This window comes from Apis laboriosa, unplaced genomic scaffold (assembly GCF_014066325.1).
Source record: "Apis laboriosa isolate Shangri-la unplaced genomic scaffold, ASM1406632v1 scaffold91_cov154, whole genome shotgun sequence".
NCBI classification, from domain to species: Eukaryota; Metazoa; Arthropoda; class Insecta; order Hymenoptera; family Apidae; genus Apis; species Apis laboriosa.
Genome location: NW_025224773.1, coordinates 607,248 through 631,343, shown reverse-complemented (window position 1 = coordinate 631,343; position 24,096 = coordinate 607,248). Strand labels below are relative to the sequence as shown.

Here is a 24,096-nt window from a genome sequence, read left to right as displayed (position 1 = left end):
TCGCGAGGATGAAGCGTGGAGAAGGAAGAAAATAAAAAGGGGAAATTAAGGGGCAAGTTTAAAGAGCAGTTGAGAACACGCACGTTCGTTACAAACATTAAGATTTAATTCCCGAAGGAGAATTTCTCACAACGATCTTTAAAACCATTTCCAAGGAGTTATAACTCTTTTTCTGCCTTATCTTATAAAAGAGAAAGAGAGAGAGAGAATGCGATAAAAGCGTCGAGACGTTCATTATACCAATTTCTCTCGGTTTTACATAGTAATCGATCCAATCGGAGTTGCACCGGAGTTGATTGAATAAAACTTGAATCTAATTAAAAATGTTAAACGCGTGGATATCTGCGTTCACATTTGTATATCTCAAAAGTTTTTAATTAAATTGCAACGTAATTTTGTTGAAACGTTTGTTGAGATGAGAGAGACAAGTGTAACGATAAATTTTATTTCTTCTAACGTGTATCAATTGATAAGTCAATATTATATTTCTATTTTTAAGGATTCAATGTATAAGTACAATATATGGATGGTTAATATAATAATTCTTGTATTGAAATTTTAACAAAATATTAATTCTATTGTAGATTGTTATAATTTGTATCAATGGAAAATTATTTTTTTCGTTAAAATATACATGATATATATACATAGATATAAATTTGATACACGAATCTATTCATTATAGTTATTATTTGAATAAACATTCGTTTCAATAATGTCCAACTTTGAATTTTAAAATTCTTTCTACAAATAATATATATATATACTAATAATATATATATACTAAAATATGAAAAAAATGCAATGAGGAAAATTGATAATAATGAAAAAGAAGAGTAGAATGAATTATTCATATCATCTGTAGACTTCACCATGTACATACATTTGATAAATTTACCAGTGACGAAAGTATATCAATCAAGGTAGTAAACAAAAAGTTACGCAGTGTAAATAATGAAAACTTTAATATTGAAAACCGAAAATTCATGAATACGGCCGAGATATGATATTTATAATGAAAATGACGTGGAATATGAAGTAACAATGCGACAAAGTTTGAGCGATATATTTATCAAATTCATGTCGAATGCACGACCAATATTTCCTGTACGGTATAATCAATAAACACGAGCGCGATATCTGTTCTAACTTTATTTTAATTTATCTCAGGTATTAAATGGACATGACGTGGAATATGTATTGAAAAATATGCCAAAATAAAACAATATCAACTAGATAAAAAGCAAAAGATAAACCGTTACATCTATATATAAATAATATAAACAAATTTGATTTCAATTTTGGAATATTCGAATTTCCAACTTCGAAATGTATAACAAGTTTTATTATTTGAAAGAAATAATGTTTCGAATTTAAAAATTGAAATAATCTCTTTCAATTTTGTAGAAATGTAATTCGAATGACGCTTATTTAACGAGATTATTTTTATTAAAAAAAAAAAAAAATGAAAAAAAGAGCGGTTCACATAGATAAAAATATCTCTAAACGAAAATTTATTTAAAGTTTTATTTTTTTTATGACACCAAACATATAACCTTCTCCCTTCCCACAATCATATATCATAAAAAAATAAAAGTTCAAAAAGATAAAAGAAAATTAAAAATATTTTGCAATACTGACATAGGATATGAAAAATCGTCCAACATTAAATTTAATTTAAAAAATAAAAATTGCAAATATTTTGCCATCGCGATACAGGATATAAAAAATCGCACTACATTGAATTTAATTTTTAAAAAAAGCAAAAATTAAAAATACTCTGTCATCTATGGTATAGAGTATCCAGAAACTACACAACATTGCATTTAACATCGTTCTACATTTTAAAAGTATTCCCAATAATAGGAGAACTAAAAAATTTGTTTCGCTAGATATTTTTTTTCATCCCTTCTTTCATCTCTGCTTTCATACATATCACGTTTTGCTAAAAAAAAAAAAAAACATAGTTCCATTATTACCAAAAATTTGAATTTTTCTACAAAGTATTAAATTTTTTTCATTTTTAAATTTTTCATATGTATAAAAAAAATCTCGTTCACTAAATATCTCTTTACAACACATCCTCCATTAACACATCCTTTTATAATTATTATTTCAAGAGTATCATTTGTAAATTACATTTAACCAATGTTACTCTCCATTCTTGTATCGCAACTAGCTTCCAAATGTTTATACGAATTTAAATATCATATATTATTTTTCTAAATATAAATACTGAATACTAAATTAATACGTATTTTGTATACATTTCTTACATTTAAAACTTCATCGAAACCATCGTAGACACGTTACTTGGTTCGAACAAGAAACAAGAAATTTATCCATGTTTCTATGTACAAATCGTTCCAAGAATTATCCTCATCGTGGCCCCTATGCTCACGACTCCGGAACTCGACCAATAACAAAGTTATTGTTTCCCTCTTGTGTTGTTCCCATTATATTCAAGACGCGGAGAATCGTGATGCTCGTGGTAGAAAGGCGGTCGTACAGAGTTGATTACGCGTGATACATCCTATAATAATCGCATCATTCCAGGGTACACTATTATTTGGCCGAACCGCGTATCCATTTCAACTCGTATCCTTCCATATTTGTACGCACATTCCTGGCCTAAATGCGCAATGTTACGCTCGAATGATAGTGAGAAACAAGGCCACCGGTATCGAGAAGTGGATTTTCTCGTTCCCTTTTTCCATGACCCGATTTCGTTTCATTTTTCTCTCTCTGTCTTTTTCACGCACGTCAGCTGGGGGTTGCTCATTAAAGAGATAGAGTTGGTTGTGCAAATTGCCATTGTAATCCACCAGGCCGAAATGAATTCTAAAGCATAGTTTTATCTTCAAAAGGCCGATTTTTCAGGGTGATGGGAGGGTGAAAAGCGTACGCTAGTGTGTGTATTTCGATTTTGTTTTTTTCTTTTTTTCTTTTTTTTTTTTTTTTTGGTAGTGGAAGTGTTAACGAAAGTTGAGGATCAATATAGACGTTTGACATTTTATATTTTAGTTCGAGAATTTTTCCCGTTGTGCTTCAATTCCTTTTGAAATTGTGCACTTTCGTTATTAATAATTGATAAAAAAGAATTTTTTTCATGGATTCTGAAAACCTCAAAAGAAGATTATCAGTGGTGTAATTTCCTTTGATGATAGTTTTTCAAGGGAATGAAAATATTATCTCTGACTTTCAAACTTTTGTTCCATTTACTTTCACGCTTGCTCTCGATCATTTCCACATCATACAGCTTCCCAAAACTATCCAGCCACATTGGATACATTAGTATATTTCCTGAAAAATTTAATTGTATCAATTAAAATAAACAATTCCGTATCAATTTCGACGTCGCAAGAAGAAAACTTACCGAATCCCCCGAGGCAAAAATCCAAATTTTATCATCCCATTTTGTAAATCTCTTTTACAATTAAAATATCTCGAGAATCACCGAATTACTCGCCATCTAATTATCCCCATTGTCCCCAGTATCCATCCAGTGCTTATAAATTCACTAAAACGCAAATCCATCACAATGGTGGCGAATAACGTTTCGCCAACAAAGAAACGTTTTCCATAAATTTTCATCGAGAAATTGCCAATCGTATCGTTTGATAAATTATTTATCGATCCATTACGCTTCCCCTATTATACCCCTAACCGATAAACGCACACTTTCGTACAGCACGCCGATACGCGACGGCTATTTTTCATCGAATCGAAACGCGAGCAGGGGTTGAGGCGCGAAGTGTCAGGTTTTAACGTGATTGTTTCCCTCGTCGGCCACCGGTTTACTGATGTCACCGCGGTCGCGCACGAGATCCGTACGCATAATTGTGTTGACGTACCGAGCGTTTGTCGCCGGCCCCGAATCGATATCGACCGAATATGTTCCGATGAAATTTACAATCTGCTGCGTGCGTTCCATGTGTGTGTCTGTGTCTGTGTGTGCATCCGCGTTTTGCATGGAAGAAACGAAACTGACAGATGAGAATGAGTACGAGAAACGTTACGAGCGAGGTGTTATCGTATTTGACAGCTTTGCGGCCTCGAATTTGCGTTTGAAGGGATTGGGGTGGAGGATTGATTTAATTGGTTGCAAGAAGGTTGGTTGGTTTTTTTTGGAAAAGAAGTGTGATATTTTGTATATCGGGAATCGTGTTCTTTTTATCGTTGTATTTGTTATTTGTTTCGTGTGAAAATTGTTTGTCCATGTTATATAATTGTGTCTATTATTGGAGAAAAATTATTATTATTTTGATTGAAACATATATTTGCATTAACATCTGACAATTGATAAAATATCGTATCACGTGAAATTTAATAATTCATTTGTATGGAGTTCTATATCTAAGTCGAATTCTTTAAATATTTAATATTTCGCTGTGTGGATTGTGATAATAATAAAGATACATAAAATGAGGTTGTGGCTTTTTTATGTCCGTTTTGCATAAAAAGGAAAAAAGAGAACTAAGTGAAATGTTTGTTTGTTAAAATTGATATTTATTTAATATTTAAACACGAGAATGAAATTTACATGATAATTTGAAAAATATATTGGACAAAAGAATTGGGTCGAGAGATTTAATCAAATTCGATCAATCGTTCGTAATAAAAAAATTTCCATTTCAAACGATTAAGAAGCGGGACGATTCGAATTGAAACTACCACGATCCTTTTCATCAAGAAATCGTAAAGAAAAAAAGATGCGACAAAAATGTTCAACTTCGAAGATATGGTTAACAAACGATGCATAAAATATGGTGGGAAAAATAGCGAAGATTTTAAGCACGTCTCGAGGGATGGGTTGCGAATAAAAATGATAAACGTGGGGCGTCGTAACAAAACGAGAATTCTAGATTTCGTGAACGTCAACGTGGAAACGTGGATTGTTGAAACAGGCATTCCCCTTTAATTTTCGTGACCAGTATTAATTACCAAGCAAATGTAGAAATAACACGTGTTGCTTGTTCAGATTGTACCTTGCGATCTCACTGCTATGGATTAGACAACAACCCTCTTCAAACCTGTTAAATTATTCTAAATATTTGAGGAAAATAGATCTTGTTGTTTCTTGCAATCTCTAAAGTACTTTTTTCATCATATTTTACAGAGAAATACCAAGGAACGATTAATGTTTCGTGTAATAATGTTTCTGTAATCTTTAAATGATATTTTTAATCAGTATTGAATATTTTAGAAAAAAAGTATGACAACAAGGGAGAATGTAATTAATTTTTGACGTAGTATTATATGTCTATTAATATTTAATAGAAAATTCCATAATTTTCCATTCTTTAAAATTTACTTTGATGTACATTATCAATAGTATCTTCTTAAATTAAATTTATTTATTCATAATTATAAATACACCCCCATATATGAAACATTCTCTTCCTTACAATATATTTCTAGCCTGAAATGATACAATAAAAAGAAAACAAACTTTATAATAGTTTCCAGAAATATTTACTACATACCATACTAGGATCAAATACACTTTTCATAAAACGTTATTCATAAAATTTACTCAATATTTCCAACAAATTACTCCGAACCATAACATCTTAATTGTAACCCATCCTCTCACCATCTTCTCCAAGCAAAATAAACCTGAAAAAAAAAAGAAGAGAAAAGAAATTAACAAGATGAAAAGAGGGAGAAAAAAACCGTCTCCATCCAACATCTCCACCCTGGATTACGGAGATGGCGCAAAGCCGAGGAATATTTCAACGTTCGCCGATCGAGAGTCCTCCAGTTCACCCCCGGCGCTTTTTTCCTCCTCGCCAGCCAATAAGATAAAGGCTAACGGCGGCTTGTCGGCCGGTAAACGGTCCGCAATATCCGTTGGCTCTGTTCCGAAATAAAGCGATATTTTCTCCTTGGAACCAATGCTCGTTCCCACGACCATTCTCTCTCTCTCTCTCTCTCTCTCTCTTCTCCACTCTCACCCTGTCGTTTCCTCTCGTTTCTCCCTCTTCTTCTCGAGACACTGTTACGGCTTCACGCATCGTATGCTCGGCCGATCCGCGAAAAGAAATTTGATACACGGTGGTTTGAGAAACGAAACTTCCTCTTATTCCTCTTCACAGTCCTTCACAATCGCGAGACAGACCGCCGTGTTTTTATCATCGCAAGGCAAAGGGTGTAAGGTTACTTCGTTTCCGTTCGTTTTCCAAACTCGAATCACGTTCATAGGGAAATTTTTCTCTGGACACGAAAGTATCGTCGGTTGGCACGGTTCGAGGGTATTTCGCGGATGTGCACTCGTGACACGAGTCGAACGAACGAGTCTACTGTTTTCGGAGTGGTGGGGGTACGTTTGGAACGCGTATATAGGGAAAATATCGTGTGCGAGTGGAAAGGAAAATTGAATATCTTTGGATGAGTGTTTAAAATGGGGGTTTGGAGTGAAATTGGATGTTGGAGATAGCGAGTAAAATTGGGACGTATTATTTTTGTAAAAAAAAATTGAAATTGTGTTATTCCATGTTGAGAAAGGATTGGAGTTTTGTTTGAAATTTTATTTCAAATATAGATAGATGTTCGATGTTCGTTCCAATTCGAATAGTTATATCTTTTTTTTTTTTTTTTTTAAATGAAATTCATCGGTTAGTAAAAGTATTCGCATTTACATAGAGAATACTCGCAATTGTGAAAGTACCAGTTTCTGAAATCTGGGTTAAATAATTCGAATTAAAACTGATCAGCGCTTTTGCATCATGCAAATTGCTAATACTTGGCATCGTATTCTCCTATGGATGACATGCGAAGTGGCGTTGCCAATAAATACGTGATATTACAATGGAATCGATAGCACTGACGAGGCAGATCAATTGCAAAGACTTGATACATTTCTCCAATTAACGGTCGGGAAGCAAAGTTTCATTCAGGGTTGGCATATTCATAGCTACTCGAGGAAAACTACTTTCAACGTGAAATATCGATAGACAATGCGAAATTAATATTAAATCCTTTAGTTTTTATGCGCATATAATTTACCCCAATTGGCAATTAATTTAACGAGGTTAAGTAGATAGGGTATGATCCTTTATCGCCCATCTTTTGTGGTTTTAGATGAAAGGTATTCCATTTATATTTCAAAATTATCGAATTTTCCATGATCTTTTGCGATCTTTAATTAATTCTTGAATATCGATACCAACTCGTGACCTTTAAACAATCTTGACTTCCAAAGACTTTGATGATCTTCAAATGAATGCTAATTATATTACTTTTTTTTTTCTTTCTTTTAACGTGATTTTACTCGACTTTAAAGCGATTGTAACAATCGTGTTAGAGTGTTATTGTATTATTTTCGAGTAAAAATTAGATTTATTTTCAGATAATAGAATTTATACATAGAATTTCAGCATAACTTTGATGTTTCCGATTTCTTGTTTTTCCAAATATGTTCATCTGTTGAAATTCACAATGTTGTTATTGAAATTATGAATATACTTTGAATATAATATATAATACAATATACAATGCATCTCGTAATCTATACAGCACAATGATGAAATGTCAAAGTTTGATAGAATTGTTATCCAGTCGAATCGTTTGGATAAGGTTAATAAGCTAGTTTTATGAAATGATACATCCTATAAAGCGAATAACGACAGAAAAGCTGCCTTTTAATAAATGTTAACGTTCGTTTAACGTGATTATATATTGTGACCATCTCCATTAAATATTATCATTTATCTACACATCTATTCCGATTTATTATACTTAAATAAATAAATTAAAATTAAAACTATTTCATCTTTTCGAAATTTTTTCCTATCTTTGTAATAATTCTTTCCAAATTCTATGCAATCTAATCATATCTCATAATAGATACAATATTAAACATTGAACTTTAAATCTTGCATATTAAAATTTTATTAATATTCATTGTATGTAATATCTACCATTAAAGGATATCAAAAATATTTTTTCTTATTTAAATAATTTATTACTTGAATTGATAATTATATTCTAAATCTTGCCTAATATATATTATATTATTCAAACATACTATTATTAAAAAAAAATAATATCCTTTAAATCTATAAAAACTTCTAATCTGAAATATCTTAAAACGCAGTTTAATACAATCGATTTGAAGCTGAGAATCTCGTGTCAAGTTTTTGATTGCTATCAAATCTGAAACGAGCCTCGCCAATTACTGATATAAAGGTTCCGATCTTTGTGATTTTCAAAGTGGAGGGTCAACGTCAAATATTTACCGTTAAACCGTGATCATTTTGCGAACGAGAAAAGTACGAACGAGTGCTTGCCTCTTCGATTTAAACACGACGAAGCACGAGAATTGAAGTGTTCCTCGAATTTACACGCGATCCAATGAAAATTGCTCGAGTCGACGAAATTTTACTAGTTTTCTAATTGCGTTCACCGTCACGAGTTTTGTTGCAGTTAAACCGGCATGGGTAAATTTCGTGGTGTGTAATTATGTTTGCGCCACGGCAACTTCGATGCTTTTGGGAACGGCGAGAGGCATCGTTAATCCTCGGCCGTGTGAGCTCACGCGAAAAAATTCATGAAATTTTCCAAATTGCGAGGGAACTGAACGAAATTTCCATGTGATCTGTCATGTTTCGCGGGGATGGAAAAAACAACCGCAAAAATTTTTCCATTTGGCAGATTCTTTATCTTGAAACATTTACAACGATATCCATGATTTTTCGTTTGTAATTGAATCGATAAATTGAACGATTTGTTCCTATTATTTTAAGGAGAGTTGAATTTCAATTAGATGAAACAATTATCTCGTTTAAATAGATAAATTATTTAATTAAAAAATTTATTCATCACCTAGATAACTTGGAATAACTTATAAAAAACTTTTCCTTGTTTTCGTGATATAATTTTCTAACACCCAAAAATATCATAAGAAGTTTCTTCACATTTCCATAAAAGAATATATGAAACTATCATTACATCATCAAACACTAAATCATCTATACCATATATACAGAAAATATTTCCACACGATTTCCCAATGTTCGTAATTAAAAAGTTTCTCATTAAAAAATTTCTAATACTTCAAACATCTTATAATTAAATAAAATATATTATAATAAAAATCCTCTAATTACGAACATATATCATAATACCAGTGAAGAAATTCACTCTAAGTTTCTTTTGATAGAAAATTTCGAGATCTTCCACCGACCCAGAGTTATTCTCCTGAAAAAACTAAATTCCAATGTTGCCACTTATTCGATTTATTTACGACAACCATTTCGCGACTCCATTGCGATCGATAATATATAGTATCGATAAAAGGATGGCCACATTTGGCCACAGACCGATACCAGAATTCTCTCTGCATGGACGCGGAAGAATTGGCCGCGGAGGATGGAGACTTGCTGACTTCCATCCGCAAGAGGAGGGAACATTGACCCACATCCGTGGCGGGAAAGTGGAGATAAAAGGTAGAGGGGAAAAAATTGCGGACTTGGCAAACTTCTCGTCCGGACGCGATATTAAGCCGCTTATCGCGAAAGTAACCCCATTGTCAGCCAGATCCGATTTAAACATCTACGTGTTCAAACACAATAACTCATTCGCGAGGAATTAATCATGGAAAGGGTGTGGATCGCGTATCCAGGAAACGTCTCGCGGGTGAAATATTAATGAAAATCCTTTCACCGTTGAAAATTCTTGTCCTTGATTAATCTCGTTTAATTTTCTTTTCCCCACGTGTCATCGTCTGTCGACTTTGATAATTTCAAATCTCTTTCGATTTGAGGATTAATTGCGCTTTTATCGGATAATAGATAATAAGGGTATCGTTTAATAAAATGATGTTAAATGAATGGTGTTTAATGATTATTCGAGGGTTATCAGTGAATAATTCCAAGATATCGTATTATAGTAATGATAAAATGTGAAATTATTTTGTTATCATTTTATATCGTTTTTATTCATAATTTCATAAGCAAATTACATCTTCAAACTATTGTATTTAGATATTTTAATGCTTTTATATAAGTTTCTAATCAATATATCAAATATTCTGACACGCTTAATCTATTATTCTTCTTATTCTGTTCAAACAATTAAATAAAAATCCTTTAAATTACAAGATATTCTCTATTATCCGATTTAAAATAATTAAATAAATAAAAAATAAATAAATTAATAATCTTAAATATATATTTACCTTACTGATCCAAAGTATAATAAGTGAATAAAAACCCCTTCGAATAACAGGTTTAAAAAACATTTTCTCTCAAAAAAAATTCCAACGAAGGAATAACACGTGATGTATCCCAAAAATTCCTAATACCATGCTCGAAAGGGTTGATTCTCTAAAATCAGCTCAGCAAACGTCACTTAACCTACAATCGTCCACGGTAAATTACATCGCATTGAGTTACCCTATATCCGTAATCGAGATCCTCGCACGCCCTACAATTTTCCTAACCCCCTTTTTTCCTTAACACTCCATATATCCTTACTTTTTCCAGACGATCAATCAACAAACGATCGATCCGTCCACCAAGGACAAAGAATTATAGGAATCCTAAGGTTTGTGGCGTGTCGCGTGTTCCCAGCCTCGTTTCTTCGTGTTCCACAATAGGGTGGAATCAACCCCTGGCGACATTTCTTGCAACTTCTTCTCGAGACAAAGAAGCGGCTTGCCCGTGTCCGTTCTGAAAAAGGAACGTAACGAAAATTAATTAATTGCGAATAAAAGAAAAGATAGACAATTTTACACAATTTTTTAGACAATTTTGATTTAATCATCTACGTGTTTATGAAATGTTTATTCTAATTGTAAATTCCATTGAATCGATTCTTTGGAAGATTAAATCTTTAATATGTTATTAACTATATCAGGATTGGATATAAGTACCTTCTATTATACATTGTAAAATATTTTCTTGTAAATCATTCTTTTTCATCGAATTCAATTTTCAAACGCCACGAGTTTGGAATTTAGAGAAAGAGGGAATTATAGAACACACTGCTCCCACTGTGCGTGGTGTGACACCCATTGCCAAGCATCGTATTCCACGCGTTCTCTACCCACCCTTCCTGTCATATATATACTGTATACTTACCGCGAGAGCAGCCGCGTTTCATCCAAAAAAGGATGGCGTGTCAACCTTGTCGCGACATTTATGGTAGGCGACACGCCTCGTCACGCGTTTTAACGGCGAGGGCCGGAAGAATGGCGATTCCCACCCCCTCCCTCGAATGTGATAAGAAGAACGAATGGTCCGGGATACGGAGGATGCAGGAAATACGGCGGTTCCCCGGTTATCGGTCACGATTCGCTCCGGTGAATTCGGCCGTCCCTGCGGTGACTTGGCCCGACGTAGGTCAGACTTGGGGAGGGGGAGGCTTTTGGTAGACTTCTGTCGGTCGGATGCGAGGGTTATGGGACATTGAGCCACGAGGAATGTCGGTGAGACGTTAGTCCAGTGTTATTAGAAACGTTGGTTGGAACGGGGAGAGGGAGGAGGGAGAGAGATACTTTAGGATGAGGGGAGGGGAGTGATTAATGGAGGTTCAGCGAGGGAAGAATTCGAGGATTGATCAGGGTATGTGAACGGTTGTCGAGTCTTGGAGCTTGTTTTGCGAATTTTGGGACGATCGAAAGGTTGAAGCTTCTTGAAAAATTAAAATTTTGACCCTCGTTGAACCTTGAATCTTCTATACTATTCTAAGGATTTTGCCATTTTTGCCATTTTTTTGCCATTTTTTTCATATGTGGAAGCTCTTGCTCTTCTGCGATTTAATTTGAATCTCTTCGCAGTCAATTTGCAATTTTCTTTCCGTATTAATTCTAAATAATATGAAATAATATGAAATAAATGTAGAGATCAAGTGAAAAGGTTTATAATTTTTGTTCGGATACTGTTAATTTTATTGATCGATGCTCAAAAGGGAAACAAACTCGCCTCGTCATAATTAAAATTTGGAATTTAAATTGCAGAGAGAATTTCGATCAAAGTAATTGGGAATAAAAATTTAATTCCGCGAAACTAGCGGAGTCATGCCTGCATCATTAATTTGCTCTATGCCGTAAGTGTACACGGCTCAGAAGCGTTTAATTATTTTATACCGCACGTCTGTAAATACGTATAAATATGTAAATACATATTAGAGAAATATACATGCATCGCGACGTCTCCTGTAAAGGATATAAGGCGTAATAAAATATCCTGTATTAACAACGAGAAATTTTCTCTTAAAAGATTGAAAAATATCGTTTCAAACTCTTGAAACGATTTATCAAATTTATTCTCTATTCTTGTTAAAACTTTCGTTCTTTTTATAGAATAAAATGTTATTCCCTCTTCAAAATATAATTTATATTTGCAAAAGATTTTGTTTCTCCATATTTTGTGGAACGATATGTTTTTTTAAATTTGTAAAAAAAAAATATTAACAAAATAATTTATTTAAATATTGGAAGCAATATAAAAATTTTATTTTCCAATAGAATCCAATATTACTAACGCAGAATCAATTAATCGAGAGAAAAATTTTAATTATTTATATTATCTTTGCCATAAAAACAAAATAATCGAATCGATATCTTTCCAATTCGTACAAATTCCAATAACGCAAAAAAATCAATTTTATCGAAGAGTAATTCCCCTCGAGCACAGGTGCAAGAATTCCCAGATTGCTAGAAACTATAAACGCCTTTTTGATTTCCCATCTTAATCCAATACTCGTGGCTCTTGGCTCGACATTGGTAAAAATAAAACAAGAGAGAAGGAAAGATTGATAAGAATTGATAAAACTCTTGATATTTTTCAACGAGAATTGTACAACATAATAATAAAAACCATTGGTATCTTAATTCGCTTAAGGAAATTAAAAAAAATCCGTGCAAAAATAAAAATGTAGAATAATATTTTTTCTTTTATCTTGTTTTTGAAAAAATTCTATATTTATTGTTCCTTAAAATATATATCATAAACTTTCGAATTTATTTTTCGAATCTTTAAAAAAAAAAATGTTTTTTTTCGATTCATTTCAGCATACAGAAGCATACTATCCATAGAATATCTTACACACTGTGTATATATTATATGGAATAAAAGAAGACGAATTAGAAACGCACGAGACCAATCCAGTCAATATGCACGGCCAGGTGCTGTTGCATTCAGTCACGATATGATTTATTAACCACTTACTGCATAAAGCAGACGATCGATTACATATAAAACGCATACGTGGAAACAGTTGCAGGGAGGGGGGGAGGACGAGTGGACCGATGTGCGATATGCGATATGATTTTGTTAATGGAAAATTTATGAGCAACGAGATTAAAGGGAATATACCTCCCTCTCTATGTTCCTCTGCGGAATTTGAAGCGTGTACACGCGTAGAATTCTTGTACTTTCGTCTTCCTTTGCCTCCTACGTTTTCGACGACCGAGCTATGCTGAAGAACGCCTCGTTGTAGATGTTGACAGGGTTTGCTTCTTGAAAATTTTTATTCTGCTCTCAGGATCTCATATATAATAGATAAATTGTTGCATATACATATATAGAAATGTTAGACATGATACTATTATATTGATGCACTGTCAATGATGTAATGATAAATATCAGAGCATTTTAAATATCGGATTGATTATTAATCTATATAATTAATCATAAATTGTTTTCAATTCATTAAATACATTTATAATGGTAGAATTATCAATTATCAATGACTTTGTATTCGAATATATATATTTATTTTAAAAACGATAAATAATTTTCAAACGATCTAATCAATCGTAATATCTTGAATCTTCTCAATTTTTTTTTTTTTCTTTTCAAAATTCCATCAAATTTCAACGTCAAATTATACGTTATAAACGAGTTTGGCTCTCAAATCAAGTTTAACGATAATTGAATCATCCATCGAGCCCGGCTATCACGGTTCCAAGTACAAGTTGTACCCTTAGGTGATTCCAGTTTATAAGTTTAAGCACATAAATTCAATTGGCCAGAACTTTACGATTGATCGATGTGTGGATAGTGTATAGTGTACTGACTCGAAACGAAACTAGCCAGCATTGCAAAAAAAAAAAAAAAAGAAAAAAGAACGAAAAAAAAAAAAAAGAAGTTCCAGTTACAGATATTAAAAAACTCTTCAACGAAGAAATTTCTTTCCGCTCCAACCCCTTTCCTCGCGCCCCGATAAATTTTCATCGATCAAATCTGACCGTTTTCAGGCCTCTAATATCTCTTCCGCTTTTGAATTTCCACGAAATCGAGGCGCCGGTTCGATTAGATTCGTCCACAGAAGCGAGTGGTTCCGATTGTTTCGTTGCTCTGATTGTTGATAAATAGACTCGGGCAAGTCTGCGTTTATATAATAGTTCTGTTTCGTCGTTTGTTTTGGGGAACGTTGACGTTAATTATTTCTTCCTTTCATTTTCCGCAATTTCGAACCGCTAGGATGATCGAAGAATTAAGTAAATCTGAAACAAGACAAGGAAAACTTTATGAAATTGGGTCGAGGAAAGAGACGGAACTTTGTAACGAGATTTAACTTTAACGTATATCGTGGAATAGATACGGTAATAGCGTGTACTTTTTGGTTAAAACAAAAATTATGTAATTGCTCTTTTATAAAAATATACATCGACATTAATCATATCGTGTACTTGATATTGGATAATTGATATTTTATTACACTGTGTTTCATTTAACTTAAACGTTTAAATTATTTTCACTGTTAGATACAAAAAAAAATAATTCTTCAAGTTACACAATATTTTAAATCTCCATCGTATTTTTTTTTTCATCTTCATGCTATGGAAATTTCAATTTCAATACTTCGATTCCTCTCTCTCTCCTCCTAAAAAAAGAATAAAATATATTTATCCACGAAGAGAAAATAACTGTTCCCGTAATCATTATGCTGAGCATATTGGCTCTTGCTTTGAACCGAAACTCGGTGACACGAAGGATGAAACAGCGCAACTTCCTGCGCAAAAAAAAACGAAGACAGAAAAAGAGGAGGGGGGAGAGAAGGGTGGAAAAGGGTCGTTTGTGCGACGGTCTGCGGGTTTATCCAATGATTGGAAACTCGGCGTCAGAAAAGCCAGAAAATTTGATTCTTCCTTTCGCGGGGGGCACAACACGTGACAGTTTTCCTGATCAAAGAACAGCGCGTTTGAGCCGAATGGTTGGGTGACTGGCCGTGATACAACGGCCGCCTCGAAAAACGAGTAAACAATATTGTCATAGAGCGAAAACGCGAAAAGACTTCAATTTTTGATCGTTTCGCGAAACGTTGAAACGAAAGGAGAATAAGAGAGCGAGTGAAAAAAAAAGAAAAGAGAGAGAGAGAGAGAGAGAGAGAGAGGATACGTGTGGAGAAGAAGAATATCCTGCACGTTGTCGCTCGCTAACTCTTCCTTTATTTCGATTCTCTCTCCCTTTTTTGCGCGCTGATTTCTTTTTTCTCCTCCTCTTCTTCCTCCTCTTCCTTCTCTGATGCATCCAACGCTCGTTCCAATCCCTGGAAAGATGGTTTGAAAGAAATTATTGTCGGGCATCCAGCACGGGGTTGATAATGAAAATTACGCAGAGGATGGCTGGTATAACAGGAATTCGTTCCCTCTTTGTGAGCATCGCCCTTTCCTTTCAGCGAAGGTTCGAATCTCTCCGCCGACGAACCTCCATTTCGAGATATCGCTCCTGAGAACATCCGTCAGACCGCAAGAATCCTATTCTGTCTGGCCGCGATTCGGGTTACGTGTCGAGCTAATGCGTGGGTAGGATGATTGATTGACAGTAATGGAGATGATGAAAATATGTGTTTAGAATATTTGAACGTTTGGGGGGAATGGTGATCGAGTGAAGGGATGATGTGAATTTTTATACATATTTTTATACATATTTTAAATATTTGTTCACTTTCTTTTTTTTTTTTTTTAATATTTTTATATAAAGAGATTTGGAATTACTTTCTATCTTATTTATAATAATATATATTCTTTATTTATTACTATTCTTTTGATATAAGGATTTTTAACTTTAATAAAGTTCCATTACGATTCAAGTATTTTTTAGATGGGTTTCGGGCGATAAAATAAAAATTAAAATAAAATGCATGATCGTATAACGCGATATTTTATAGTAATGACAAAACGAAAATAATGAAAAAATTTTATCGTGATACTGATAAAACGAAAATAATTAAAACATTTATGGTGAATAAGCAACGAGTGTCCACGTATATTTTCAACGTCAATGCAAATTTCAGATAGGAATATTTCCAGTAATATTTATTTGCATAATTCGTAAATATTTTTCAATCACTTTGAAAGAACGCGCGTTTATTATCACCGGCAAAATTTATTCCCTTTATTTTCCTTCGCGTCGTATTTTTTAATCAAATCCCGTGAATTATTTTTAATAACATTTTGGTAATATTCGCTTGCGCATTTTCCTCGATGTAAAATTTGAAAAACAATTTACCGATACTTAATCGGATTTGTTTCACCAAAGTGAAACATGGTAATGAAATAAAGAAAAATGGCACCGTTTACCGTGTCACTGTTGCGATGCGCATTTTTTTTCTTTTTTTTTTTTTTTTTTTTTCGTTCAAACATTCGAGCGGATGCCGAATCGGAGCAAAATTAAAAATATCGTCGAGAAAGACTGGCAACGTGTTGGAATTTTATCGAAATTAAAATGCAATCTGATAAACTGCGTATTATTTATTAAATGAAATATAAAATCGTTGCCGAGATTTTAATAAAGTTGCGGCGACATATTGTGAAATAAACTTAATATGTAAGTAAAGTATTTAATTTATATTATGACGATTGACTAAAATTGATCAGTATTGGAATATTCGTAATTATTTAATATCGTACAATTTGTTTGAATGAGATATTCATATACACATACATAGAATAAATATTTATTCATTTAGTTATAAATAATTGCCGTCGAATTGGCGACGATCTTAATGCATATTTATAACTTTGAAATTAAAAAAGAAAGAATTGCTTGTCATCGAAATATAGCTATATTCTTTCTCTACAAATTTGCGAAAAATTGTCCCGTTTACTTTAACCATGAGTAATATATCTTACAATAGAGAGAGAGAGAGAGAGAAATTAAAATCATGCTCGTCCAATTAAGCATCTCATAATTTCTAATTTCTTTCATATTTCGAAGATCTTAAGGATGTTCGTTTTACTAAACGGTTTAATTAAACGAAGCAGTTAAATTTTTAATTCAAAATCGATTGCAGGAATGGTTCAAGTGCTCGAAAAATAATCTAATAAAACGAATCGTATTTTTCTTCTTATTTCCATTCTCTTATATACCTCTTTTCGGGAGGAACGAAGATATAAGCAAAGATAAAGGGAAGAAAAGGATAAGACATTTCGTTCCAGATTTCCTAATGGACTCATCAGTAACGCTATCCAACAGGCCGCAAGATATATCTGCACGAAATAACAGGATTACTAAAATCTTAAATGACCCTAAGTGCCTTTGCCATACGATAAAAAGAAGATTCATTGAGGCAATAAAATACTCTAATACCACATAGAACTCATCGATTCCCATTCGATCACCAAAGTTAAACTACATCGAGCATAGTTAGTACTTGGATAAACGATCACTTGGGAATAGCGTGTGTTGTTGATAGTTCGAAATTCATCTTAAAGTAGATTTACAACTAACGAACAATATTAATCGATACAGAGTTATTCCTTATTTGTATTTAATACCTCATTCATCTGTTTCACGTTAATATTAACTCGAATTTATCCATCTTGAAACATTTTACACCGATTCTTTTTTACGATATCCCAGTTAACTCCGCGTCAAACTCTTTCCCTTTCTTAGATCTTAACCTTAAATATCAACGATCTAAAATCCTCTAATTAATCTAATTAGAATCAAATTAGCATTCCAAGTTGAAAAAAAAGAAAAAAAGATCCTCCGTATCGAATCAACATTTAATTATCCCACGATACTGTAATCGGTGCAAAGCGGATCCCGGTTCATTAACCGGAAGACGGGTTACGCGTGGACGTGATGGGCTTAACGGTGTTCGAATCCTCGTATCTCTGTGTGCTGCCACTGTGGACGCGCACCGATTTGCGGGATTTTCCAAATTGGCTCGGGATTTGGACGGCGAAACACCCGATTCCCTCCACATCCGGTCCAAGACATTGGAGAGACTTCGCGAGGCGTGGCAACTTCTGGGGCTGGTGGGTGCTGGTTGTGGTCACAAAGGAGCAGGGAGCTGTCGTTGGCTGAGCCCGGCACAATACCCCATCGCCGTGTACCATAATTAAACCGATACAGTCGGTTTGGCTGATCGAGCGTGTGATTGGATGCCGATGCATTCGCAAGACGTGGAATTAGCGGCTAAGACTCGGCTACTATCCCTGTCATTCGGGATTTGGTGGATTAATTTGGAAGGTAATGGGTTTCTGCTACCCTCCCGCTTCGATACCGCTTGATTCCTCATCCCGTATCGAGGTGGAGTTGGATTTCTTTTTTCTTTTTCTCTCTTTCTTTCTTCCTCGAGATTTCTTTCGAGTGGAAATATGAATCACGACGTATCTTGGAAGAACAGAGTTAAAGTTTCAAGTTTTCACGAGACTTTAAACTGATCTTGATTATAGATGACTTGGAAGATCTGTAAGATGTTCTTCGATGATTATGAAGAAAGATGGGATATATGTATTTTATTTTTTGTTTTATTAATAATTGATAAATAATAAGAGTATAGTAGAGTACAGTAAGAGTAGAGTATAATTATTAAAGTAAATAGAGGATCTTATAAATTGTTAATTTCACAAGATTCGTAATGAGATCGTTTCTATCAAAAAGGATAGTATATTATATTATATTATTTTATCATTTTATAAATCCAATATTTTAAACAATTGTGATCAATTTATAATAATCAATCTCTCGAAATTAATTTTTCTCCCATCGTCATTTTCCTTTTCACCACTTTTCTCTACTGATTTCTCTAATTACCCTCTCGACCGAATTTCTTGTTCGTGATTTCTATGTCTCGAAGAAGAATAAGTTGTTACCATTCCACACGATCCATTCGTTCTTCGGTGTCTTTCGTGACTGACGATATACGAGGGAACAACGAGTCGCGGGCTCGCGACACGAGGAAACCAGATTGCACATTGCTCTAACAAGTTCGCGTTAATTGACACGTGGAACAGTGGGTGGGAAGGTGAGGATGTTAGAAATTGTCTTACATTTCCCTTCGTCCATAATTTCGTCTTCCGTCCTCCCGAAAGGGGACGAAATCGCGAATGAGACCGGAACGGGTGAACTAATCTTCCTCCAACTTTCGTTATAATCCATCCACGGAACTTTTTCTTTCCGCGAGAGAATTCATAAATGCTTGGGATGGCTGGGAGGAGGGTTTTGAAACTGGGCTAAGTGAAAAATTCGATTCGCCAAGAAGACCTTTAATTCCATTTCCATCCTGACTCCCACGTTGGCCCCTTGGTCCGATTTTTCGAACGTGGCTCGCATTATACTCTTCGTCCCTTTGAACGCCCTCCGTTTGGACAGTCAGTTTCGAACGAGAAAGATTTTTTTCTAATTTTTGACGAGAATCAAAAGTGGAGATGGAAGGTTCGATGTTGCTTCGAGCGATTGGTATTGAACAAGAAAATAGATGATAATGTGTACGAAGAGATGTGTGTACAATTTTTAAAAAAGTAGACGATGAACAAATTGTAAATTTCTGTCAATTTTTCATATACAATAATGATTTACTTAGAACGAAAGGCTTCGGATAAGTTTAAAGAGGTTTTGAGACAATTTTGAGTCTTCAATGTAGGAGGATTCTTCGTAATAATAAGATTCTTATAAGCAATATTTTCCCAGAAATGAACTTATTTGTCGCATAATTTAGTTTAAAACTCGATCGAATTCTATTAAAATTAGGAAAACTTTAAACCGTTGTAACTCCGAAGATAATGATTTTTTATCGACGGGTGAAAGATCGTTAGAAGCGCGGATCCTTGCTCTTTAAAACACTCTTCGATTTATTTCGATACGACTTCCGGTTCCCGAGATATCGTCGTGTAAAACGAAGGGTAATTTTTGCTCGTTTACCATCTCCGTCCTTCTCGCTTACTCGGATCTCTCGCTCGCACCTCGTCTCACTGACCTATCCCAAACTCCAGACAAGTGGCAGACGCGATTCCTGGAAGTGCGTACTATTTCCAGGAAAAAATGTAGGTCAGCTGGAGCAGCTCATTCATAAACTCCTCACTGTTTTAAGTTTTATTGACACGCAACCGATCGAGATATCGAGATAATTCAAGAAATGCCTTCAATGGCGTGATCTCTCCTATATTCTGAGTGGATTTTGATGAAAAAATTTTTAGTTTCTTTTCGCGTATTTTATCTGAAAAATTGAAATTTTATTTGTGATTGCAATTGTAAAGAATATTTATATAATATAAATGATAATTTAAAAAAATTGTCTTCATTAAAAATTACTATTTATTATATTTATATATTTATTGATTGTATAATGAACATAAAATAATAAACCATAAGAGAAAGATAATTGTCGAGTATATTGTACGTGTATCAACGATCAAAATGTCATTTGGCTAATATGATTGATAACAGCAATATTTATCTTTTATTAATTTATTCTCAATGAATGTACAAATTACATTAATGATTATTTGCATCGATGATTAAATCAATTATAATATTAAATATTTCTATTAATTATTAATCCTTTGTAAATTAATCGAATATTATTTTTGCAATTTAATCAATATCTCTTCTCTTATATTATATTCCGATACGAGTAATCAATATTAAAGATTTCTAAATTTAAATAATTTACTCAAGATAAGAAATCTTTTATTCAATATTTGAAAAAGAAGTATTAATTTATATAAATCCTAAAACAAATTTTATTTCTATAAAAAGATTCTTTCATATCAGAAAAAGTTGAAAGACTTTAATTAAACATATATAATGCAATTTTCTTACGTTATATTTTTTTCAACAAAAATGTAATTCTCTATTTATAGGATGAAAGGAAAGTTTTACGATACAGGTAAATTTCTGACAATCCGCGAAATTGACATTTGGCTCTATACGTTATTTTTTCAAATTTTTTTGATATTCTAAATCACAGATGTAGCCGAGATCCGTATCACTCGATTTTCGATGCTTCCACGTGATATATAGCCGCCATTTTTTTTTTTTTTTTTTTTTTTGAGTAACTCCTCGTCAAAATAGAGATCGTGCGAAAAAAATTCATGTCCTCTTAACTTATCACATTGCGCCATTTTTTTTTTTTCGTTCCGTGATTAATATCGTGCAATTTTATTTGGTTGAAAAAATAAAAACATTTATTTAATATAATGCAAGTATTCCATTAATATTAATTTCTGGAAATATGTGTACGAAGAAACAGATTTTAAAGAATAAATTCAAATGAATAACAAAATTAAATTTCCTAATTGTTGCATTGTCAATGTGTTTTGATCACAAAAATAAAATCAGACGTTGTTAAATGATTTATTGATATTATTCATTGATAAAGAACAATTTTCGTACGTTAAATGCCATGACATAACATTGCTAAGAATATTAAATAGAGTGATGTTTAATTTCATTCTCATATTGAATTTCGGAACAATGAACAACATTAAATATTTTACGAATATTTTTATCGATAAAATATATTTGCACATACATGTATATTGTTGCTTAAAATTTTGATAAAATATTGGTAATTTTTTATTACAGGTAAGTAGTGGTCTCCATGGAACATGTTGAATTGACGAGCAGTTTTCTAAATCTGTGAGTAAAGTTTGCTTTATTAATTAAATACTGGACTAGTGAAAGATTGATCCAGTTGTATCCAATTTTCAAATAATATAGCAACACGAAAGTAATTATTAAAATTAATATTTTTGAAATATTTAAGTAATTATAAGAATCTAGAATTTTTCGATTTGCTAATCAGTTTTTAACATTTAGTTTTTAATCCATTCAATATTAAGCCTATAAATAGAATATCGAATATTTCATTTTAATCAGATGATTCATGAATCAGAAATATCAAATTTTTCAAAGTTACGAAATTTTATTAAGAATTTAAATAAAATTTCTAAAATACCTTCATAGATAATTCTAATGTAATAATTGTAGGAATCGTTAAACGCAATAATGGAACGAGCGAAAACAATTTTCCGATGGTAAAAGCGATCCCTGAATCTTATAAACATGTTAATTGCGCGGAACTTCCCTTAACAGGTTAATACTTGCTCGTGTACACGAGGGCTCGTTTTGGATATTGCATGGGTGAAACTAAATTTCGAAGTTGCTTCGTTTATGACCGAATTATTATTCGAGCCTGTACGTATCGTTCCCTCGTTAATCTTTTCTTTATCGCGTTCAGAAAGGATAATATTCGAAGAATTTTAATTCTAAATAGAGAATATAGAGAAATGGATTTAATAATTTAAAATTTTGCTAACATGAATTCGAATATCAATCTAAATTTTTAATTAACTAAGAATTTTTAGACATGTTTAAATATGAACATAATTTTTAATAGTTACAAATATTGTCTGATAATTTTAAATATTAAAATTTCACTAAAAATTTTTGCTTGCAATATTTTTTTATCAGACTATCAGAAAGGAAGATCTAAAAAAATCGTACTTCGTTTAACATATTACGAAATATTATTATAGTCTCTGTACATATACAAATTATAAATAATTAAAAAGAACGTGAAAATTAACTGATGTACGGAATAATATAATATTTGTTTCATATACAGTACATAGAAATTATAAATAGTAAAAAAAAAAAAGAAAAAAAAACGTTAATCAACAATTTTAAAGTTGGAAATCTATACTATATTTAATACTTTATTCTTTTATTCCAATTTCGTAGTTCAATTTGACCACAAAGCAAATATTCAACGATCCGTGTTCAATGATCGCGATATTTCCAGATAACGAAACTCATAAAATGACAAACGTCTAAATTCCCGATAGCCTTCTGGCCCAATGGAAAAACATTTTCCGACTCATGTAGCATGTAAAAGACGGTGTGTTGTTTGTTACGGAGCTGTCAGAGACGAGAAATCGGTTTCCCCGATCATATTTCGAGCGGAACGAATGTGACAGTAAAATACCTTTCCACTGCATCGTTGTTTTTCAGCTTTTAATCTTAAAAACGATACGTATCAAAATGGAAGGAAAAACATTGGATACGATAGTAAAAAAAAAAAAAAAATATGCGGTGCTCAAGATTTAATCAGCGAGTGAATATAATCGAATCGCACGTTGAGATGGAGATTTTCGTCGAACAATTATTATTTACGAAGTTCTTCCCCACTGATACTACGTGTTATACTATCGAAACGAATCAATGATTTGTCGTGTCAATTTATGAATTTAATTTCGCCACACGATACACGGGACTGATACACTCTTATTCCAGTGTTAGGATACGATTTTAAAATAAATTTGTTGAATTTATTTCCCGATGAAGGGGTTAATAAATAATTAACCTGTTCGATTTAATTAATTCAATTATTGTTTACATACAAGGAAATTCGTTTTATTAAAATGAATATTCTAAATAATTTGAAATATAAAATTTATGTGTATAAATGATATTAAAATTGTATCTCGAATTATACAATTTGAGGGAGGAGTCGAAACAAATTTTATTTTGTATTTTTACTAAATATCTTGCTATTGATTGTACTGTAATTTTTCATACATCCATTATACATAATATACAAAGATTAACTTTATTTTGAATTTGTTTTCCAATTTTTTCTTTGGACTTTGATCTACTTCTCCTCATCAAAATATAAGAAAAACAACAAGTCTTTGAATGTTTATCCCGCGTTATCGAACCAAATAATTAAATCATTCCCAATGCGAATTCCTATAAATATACCTTGTGTATCCATTGAATATTCGAATTACAATTCCCTTGTCACGGGAAAATAAATACAAATAAATATTCCTGTGATCTCCCGGTTGTTGGACACGCGATTATCCATTGATAAATTAATATTCAACCACGATTCATCAGCGCGCGTTTG

The 24,096-nt window shown here is 32.8% G+C and overlaps 1 protein-coding gene and 1 long non-coding RNA gene across 11 annotated transcripts in view; both read left to right on the top strand.

Annotated features, from left to right (window-relative positions):
- LOC122719620 (hemicentin-2) overlaps positions 1-24,096 on the top strand; it is a 401,244-nt gene that overhangs the window by 171,248 nt on the left and 205,900 nt on the right. The gene's annotated exons all lie outside the window — the stretch shown is intronic.
- The window catches only part of LOC122719622, an 87,750-nt gene that overhangs the window by 56,015 nt on the left and 7,639 nt on the right, over positions 1-24,096 (top strand). Inside the window, exon 5 of one of the 2 annotated variants that reach the window (XR_006347661.1) lies at positions 21,771-22,014. The exons of the other annotated variant lie outside the window; for it this stretch is intronic. This is a non-coding gene — a long non-coding RNA (uncharacterized LOC122719622). Of the gene's footprint in view, positions 1-21,770; positions 22,015-24,096 lie in introns of those variants that run through there. 2 annotated transcript variants of the gene reach the window in all.